Source organism: Tachyglossus aculeatus, chromosome X4 (assembly GCF_015852505.1).
Source record: "Tachyglossus aculeatus isolate mTacAcu1 chromosome X4, mTacAcu1.pri, whole genome shotgun sequence".
Classification (NCBI taxonomy): domain Eukaryota; kingdom Metazoa; phylum Chordata; class Mammalia; order Monotremata; family Tachyglossidae; genus Tachyglossus; species Tachyglossus aculeatus.
The window spans coordinates 4804543-4810752 of NC_052098.1; positions in this window are offsets into that span (position 1 = coordinate 4804543).

A 6210-nucleotide genomic window follows, 5' to 3' on the forward strand; every position below is an offset into this window, starting at 1 on the left:
ATACAAAAAAACAGCTCCTGAAATCCCATCTTTTCCCAGAGCCTTTCATATTTCACTGGACGGTGTGTGTGAGGTTGTGGGGAGTGAGGGGAGGGAAATGCAGGGGGAGTGGAGCAGGGAGAAGAGGGAATTGTCTGGAAGGAGGGAAAGGTGGACTTGGTTTAGAAGGGAACATGGCTCCTTTAGATTTCGGGAAAATGGGCCAACCCCATGACAGTGGTGTATCTATTTAGTTGACCATTGTATTTGATGGAAGTAGCACTGATGATAGAGTTCACATAGGAGTGTGTGTGTGTGTGTGTGTGTCTGAAAAGGCCAATGAGGGGGACAGAGCCTCGGCTGCATTGTGCACATACAAAAGCCCTATCTTGGGTGGAATGGCTGTGAAGTCAGCTCCTTGGGAGCTCAGAATGTGTCTTCTTCTCTTTTATGTGTTGTGTTGCCAACTTGTACTTCCCAACCGCTTAGTACAGTGCTCTGCACACAGTAAGCGCTCAATAAATACTATTGATTGACTGATTGATTTTATTCTCTCAAGCTCTTAGTACAGTGCTCTGCCCTCAGCTGCTCAGTAAATGCTATTGATTGGTGGCAGGGGTGACCACATGACAGCCCCAGATGCTATTTTTCCCTGCTCCTGCTGCTGCTCTGCTTCTTGCGTCCCAACAGGGGAGGGTCAGAAGGGAGGCTACACTTACTGCCATCTGCACCACCACTTCCATGGGAGCCCAGAAAGGAGCCCGGTGTGAGGCCAGGGAGCGAGGGGAGGGACCAGTGGAATTGTGGCTGTCTTTAGCTTTCAGTCGTGATGTTGATGACCTCCCCTCCCTGCTCCCCGACCCCCACTTCCTGGGGAGGACTTCTCTCCACTGGGCCTGTCCTTTGTCTGCTTCTCCCTCTGTCTGCCTCTGCCTCCCTACCTCCAGGCCAGGCGAGGATAATTCTGCTCAGTGATCACGACTGTGGGCTTTATTGATGCCCCTGAAGGATGGCATTGGAAGACTGGCGTGGGAGGCTTCAGTCAGCCATTCCCTTTTATGTATGTCATGCAGATCCACAACTTCCCTCACCTGCCCTGCTCTCTTTGATTGGGAGCCGGACAGGAAGCTGGCAAAAACAGTGCCAGTGAAAGGCGGCTTGAAAGGAAGGCTCTCTTTTCAGGGCCTGTCTTATGAAAATGTATGAGGCTGATCATTTTCAAAATAAGGTGTGTGTTGTGCAGGAGCCTGGAGAACTGATTCCCCCAAACCACAACATTCCTTAATGCAGTCGCCTCTGAAGCAGAGCTGGGGCTTCTCTGCCAACCCAATGAACAGACCTGGATATTTTATTTATTTTTCTTTTCAGCAACCCTCGTCCAGGGAGAGGAAGGGTCCCCAAACTTCACACAGCTGTTCTCTCGTTTTTCTCTTCTCACCAAGAGCAGCACCTGGGTGCCCCCCCGCCCCCCCCGAGGAGGGCTGGAGCCAGCTAAGTTGGGCATTTTGAATTCAGCAAACCTTTCATACCAGCCTGGAAGTCCAGGGGCAGAGCTTGTGTCACTGTTGGAAACAGAACCGAGAGAGCTTTCAGCCACCGTGCGAACTCCGCTGTGGAGTTTGAGAGAATCCCAGGTGCATTTGGCTGCAGTGTGTTTCATCTCCGCTTCTATCCTACATATGTTGGAAGGGAAACTGGGGCTCTGGTTTGGACTTTGTTGCTGCTAGTCATCTGAACAAAGGAATCACTATACACTGGCAGTAAACTAATGCGGTCGTCAGGGAGTTCCAAACTCTTATGCCGGGGAGGCTGGACTAGATTCTAAACATAGTAAAAATGTTTTCTCATCTAATAATAACAGCAATGATAGTAATAATAGTAATTGTGGTAAATCTGTTAAGCACTTGCTGGCAGGGATTTGTTGCTGCATTATACTTTCCAAGCGCTTAGTAAAGTGCTCTGTACACAGAAAGAGCTTAATAAATACGATTGAATGAATGAATGAATGTGCCCAGCATTATACTATGAGCTGGGGGTGATACAAGACAATCAGGTCGGGCACAGTCCCTGTCCCACATGGGGGTCACGGTCAAAGTGGGAGGGAGAACGGGTCTTTAATTCCCATTTTACAGGTGAGAAAACTGAGGCCCTGAAAAGTTAAGCAATTGGCCCAAGATCGCCCAGCAGGCAAATGGCAGAGCCGGGAGTAGTACCCAGGTCTCCGGACTTCCAGTCCCGTGCTCTGTCCACTGGGCCACTCTGCTACTCATCCCCAGCTCTATGTGTAAACTGGGGTGAATGGGTCTTTTCCATTTCACTCCTAAATTGCCAAAAAGGTCCCTGCTCCAACCTTGTAGTTTTGAGCTAGGAATTTCAGTCTCATCCAAAATGCCAAAAGAAAGAGCACAAGGAAGCAAAGCATGGATGGCAGTTAGTAGTCTGGATTCATTGCCAGTCTAGCAGGTGAGTGTGCCATGGACTTATTCCCTCTATTCCTTCTGCTGCTGATACCCCTCCTTATCCCAAAGGCCCACTCTGACCACTGACAAGACTACAAGCTCCTTGAAGGCAGAGAGGGCATCTTTTACTCTAGACTGTAAGCTTCCCCCTCTACAGTACATTCATTCCTTCATTCAATCAATCATATTTATTAAGCACTTACTGTGTGCAGAGCACTGTACTAAGTGCTTGAGAGAGGACAATATAACAATAAACAGATGCATTCCCTGCCCACAACGAGCTTACAGTCTAGAGGGGGAGACAGACATTAATAAAAATAAATTAAAGATTTGGACAAAAGTGCTGTGGGGCTGGGCAAGCCTCTTGTGAGCAAGAAACAGAAGCAGCGTGGCTCAGTGGAAAGAGCATGGGCTTTGGAGTCAGAGGTTATGGGTTCAAATCCTGGCTCTGCCACATGTCAGCTATGTGACCTTGGGCAAGTCACTTAACTTCTCTGAGCCTCAGTTACCTCATCTGTAAAATGGGGATTAAGACTGTGAGCCCCCACATGGGATGACCTGATCACCTTGTATCTCCCCAGCACTTAGAACAGTGCTTTGCACATAGTAAGCACTTAACAAAATGCCATCATTATTATTATTACCAAGTCTGCTGTACTCTCTAGAGTACTTCATCCAGTGCTCTGCACACAGTAAGCACTCAGTCACTCAATTAACACCATAGATTGATTGATTTTACTGCTTTGCATGTCTCTCAGCTCCTGCTACAGAGATCTACATGCACTATCAATCGATCAATCAATCAATGGCATTTATTGAACCCTTACTTACTGGACTAAGTGCTTGGAAGCGTCCAGTGCCACAGAGCTGGTAGACCTGATTCCTTCCACTAGGAGCTGACAGTCTACAGGGAAGACAGACTTTAAGATATATTATGGATAAGGGAAATGGTATTGGTTCATTCATTTATTAAATCATATTTATTGAGCACTGACTGTGTGCAGAGTACTGAACTGTTTGGAAAGTACAATGCAGCAATAGAGAGAGACGATCCCTGCCCACAATGAGCTCAAAGTCTGGGGTGGGGGTGGGGGTGGGGAGACAGACATCAATACAAGTAAACAGGCATCAATATAAATGAATAAAATAAAATGGTAGAGTGTAAAGACATTTAAATAGGTGCTATGGGGCCAGAGTGAGCATCAAAGTGCTTAAGGAGTACATAGCCAACTGCATAATTGACACAGAGGGGAGGGCAGGTAGGGGAAATGAGGACTTAGGGAAGACCTCTTGGAAACCTGATTTTTAGGAGGGTTTTGAAAGTGGGGAGAGTGGTGGGCTGTTGGACTGAAGGGGGAGGGATTTTCAGGCCAGAGGGAGGACCTGAGCAGTAGGTGATCAATCAGTACTGATGATGATGATGGAGGAGGAAGGCAGTGACCCAGAAATCAGGGAGAACAATGAATGCTAATTTCCCAAGGCTGATATGGCTCCCCATTAAGTGTCCTCTAGTTGGAAAGTCACACAACATTTCAGAGAGGGATAGTTACTGGGTCTAAGGTTGCTTTCTGGCTACTGGAGACTGACTGTTCTGGGAAAACCTTTCAGGGAAAAGGACTATTTGAACTGAGGGAATCAGTCACCTGACTGGCAATATCCCAGTGAAGCATTTCATCTCTCTCATGAATACAGTGGAGTGCATCATCCCAGCAGCTGACCTATACTCGAAGGCTGCCTGTGGCCCTTAGCCAGGTCCAGTTCAGACAGCCAGCTTCAAAGCTCTCAAAGGGTAGAGACTGAGAGAGAAAGATGCAACAGGAGTGAGGAGTCAGGTGTTTCTTAATGGGAACTGGATGCCAGAAGGGCCAGGACAGAGTTAGGGCAAAGGGAAAAACACAAAACCTAGAGCATTGTCTAATCAGCATGAAATCAGCCCTACCCAAGGACCACTGGTCTTTTCGATCAATCATACTTATTGAGCGCTTACAATATGCAGAGCACTGTACTATGCACTTTAGAGAATACAACGGAATTAGCAGAAATGCTCCCCACCCATAATGAGTTTACATTCAATCCCTGTGTTACTCCCTCAACATGATGTCTCTCTCTCTCTGTCTCCCTCTCTCTCCATCAATCAGTCGATCAATGGTATTTATTGAGCGCTTAGTGTGTGCAGAGCAATGTACCGAGCAGTTGGGAGAGAGTATAATATAATAGAGTTGGTAGACACAATCCCAGCCCTCAAGAAGCAGACAATCTTGAGGGAGAGACAGGCATTACAATAAATTACAGCTAAGAGAAGAACTAGTGTATAAGGATATGTACTATGGGGCTGGGCTTTTTCCAGACAAATTATTGCAGATCAATGAATGCCTAGTAAACTGGCTTTAATCCACTGTACTTCCTTCTCTCAGGTGAAATAGTTAAACCTAGAGAGCAGCATCGTCTGGTGGAAAGAGCATGGGGCAGGGAGTCAAAAGACCTGGGTTCTACTCTCGGCTCTGCCACTTGCCTGCTGTATAAACGGGGGCAAGTCACTTAGCTTCTTTTTGCTTTGGTTTCCTAATCTGTAAAATGGGAAGGCAGTGCCTATTCTCCCTCCCCATTAGACCGTTTTCCCCATGTGCCACAAGGATTGAGTCTGACCTATTGTGTACCTACCCCAGTGCTTAGTACTTATAGTACACTTTCAACGGCCCTACACGTAGGGTGAGATTATCCTCAAAAATCTCCAGTGGCTACCAATCAATCTGTGCATCAGTCAGAAACTCCTCACCCTGGGCTTCAAGGCTCTCCATCATCTCGCCCCCTCCTACCTCACCTCCCTTCTCTCCTTCTACAGCCCACCCCGCACCCTCCGCTCCTTTGCCGCTAATCTCCTCACCGTACCTCGTTCTCGCCTGTCCCGCCATCGACCCCCGGCCCACGTCATCCCCCGGGCCTGGAATGCCCTCCCTCTGCCCATCCGCCAAGCTAGCTCTCTTCCTCCCTTCAAGGCCCTGCTGAGAGCTCACCTCCTCCAGGAGGCCTTCCCTGACTGAGCCCCTTCCTTCCTCTCCCCCCCATCCCCCCATCTTACCTCCTTCCCTTCCCCACAGAACCTGTATATATGTATATATGTTTGTACATATTTATTACTCTATTTATTTATTTTACTTGTACATATCTATTCTATTTATTTTATTTTGTTAGTATGTTTGGTTTTGTTCTCTGTCTCCCCCTTTTAGGCTGTGAGCCCACTGTTGGGTAGGGACTGTCTCTATATGTTGCCAATTTGTATTTCCCAAGCGCTTAGTACAGTGCTCTGCACATAGTAAGCGCTCAGTAAATATGATTGATGATTGATGATGATGATTCCTTTTAGTACCATTTTACAGGTGAGGAAACTGAGACTCAGAGAGGTCAAGTGACTTACCCAAGGTCATACAGTAGGGCAGTGGCAAAGCTGGGACTAGAAGCTGGATCTCATGATTCCCAGATCAGTGCATATTCATTTAAATCCTGTTACCGTCTTTCTCTTACTCTGTTCCTTGTCTTCACATCATTTAAAGGAGATATTGAAGCTGTGGGATTGAGTGTAGATTGAGAATACGATGGGGCCCAGAACTGAGTCTTGAAGGATATCCACAGTTAGGGAGTGACAGGCTGAGGAAGAACTAGAGAAAGAGGCTGAGAAGGATTATCTAAAGAAATAGAGGTAGAACCAGGAGAGGACTGTTTCAGGAAGGCCAAAGTTAGATAGAGTTTCCAGGAGAAGGGTGTGGTCCACAGT